Source organism: Empidonax traillii, unplaced genomic scaffold (assembly GCF_003031625.1).
Source record: "Empidonax traillii isolate 1590-97213 ecotype Southwest subspecies unplaced genomic scaffold, ASM303162v1 scaffold293:size840699, whole genome shotgun sequence".
Lineage (NCBI taxonomy): Eukaryota > Metazoa > Chordata > Aves > Passeriformes > Tyrannidae > Empidonax > Empidonax traillii.
Window position 1 is genome coordinate 690,660 of NW_020955486.1, and position 1,624 is coordinate 692,283.

Sequence of the window (1,624 nt, forward strand, 5' to 3'; positions counted from 1 at the left end):
GATTGAATCACAGTTACTGCTAAGCATAGAAATATTGACATCAATTAAAATAGAAAAGAGGAGTAGGCTGTTAGGGGTATCATGCAACAGGTGTGAGAGAGAGATGATAATTTAAATAAAACCAGAGGGCCTCATGTTACACATGGAAGATACAGAGGCTGTAGGCAAATACCTTCTGTGTTCAATAGAAAATTAATCCAAAGATAGGAGTACCATTAAAAAGAGCCTGTGGAGCCTGAAAAACTCTCCTCTGCATGATCAGGGGCACACACAGCTGACCTGACCATCATTTTGGTAGGCTATACTTTAAGTAGAGGTGGCCACAGTTTGGTTTGAAGAACTGGTTAAAATGGTCCCGCTTTTCCACTCAGTACACTCCTTTAAAAAAATCTGAGCCTGGGAACAGAACTCTTTAAAGTTTCAAAGAATAAAGCAAAGATGCCAGCTAATTTTTAAGTTTCTGTTTAGAAAACCTTTTCAAGTATTTTTTACATCGCATAAAGACAGTTTGGATGCTAGATACCCTGCAAAGGTTTTAAGAATGTTACATCATTTATTACTGTTTAAAACCTTATTTACTCAATTTGTTTCATTTTTCTCATGTGTAAGTGAAGAAAATATTTACTTTGTTCAAGAGTGGATTCTGAGGCTGAACTTAATTCATATGTGTAACTAGATTTGGTGTTTGGAAGGTGCCATACAATCATTACTTATTAATAGAAGGACCTGCAGAGGCAATGCATTATTTATATTATGTTATCTGTGGAAGAATTGCAACTATTTTCTTGTGTTTGGACTAAAAATGTTCAAAAGTGTAGTCAGCTGACTTAATTCTTTTTTGTACTACACCACCAAACACATAATGAAAGATTATTTTTTAAATGGCGTTATGGCCTTAGTAATCTTAAACCAATGTGTAAAATAACTCAAAATTAGGACTGATGTGCCTATGATTTCAATGTGATGGCTGGATACTATATATTGACTAGGACAATCTGTGGAGTAATGCAATTAGCCAGGATAGGTGTGAGGGACCAGGTTGTTCCCAAATGGAGTATTTCCAGGTGTGGGGTTAGAAACCCTTCAAAGTTGAGTATATAAAGTTTCTCCCTGATAATTCATCCAGCCACTGAGATTTCTTTCACTGCAGAACACACTTAAGTCTTGGCCCACTAAGCTCCCAGGCAAACTGTTGGGATGTCTATCAAAGCCAAGGTCACCCTCAGAGATTTAATGCTGCTCTATAGTGTGCCAGTCCCCATGGCCCTCTCAGAGAACTGTGTTCACATAGCGCCTTTGCTGCAGCCACCTCAACCCCCCCTTGAGGGGTTTTCAAATGATGGAGGGGAAAAAAACCCACACAGCATATTGTAAATTAATGCTGACAATGTCAACATTAATTTACGTGCCAGAAACGCGTGAGGAGTAGAGGGTGGAAAGAGTGACAGCGCAGAACATGGTATTTCCTATATCCTGTTCTCCTAGAGCACCTGAAGAAGGGCTGCCACAGCACCTGTGGATCATATCACAGGGCCAGTACTCTTTCCCTTTCCAAAATGGCTCTTTTGTGGCCTCTTGCACTGGCAGGATCATTCAGATGCTGATCACAAAGCTGGCTTAGTTC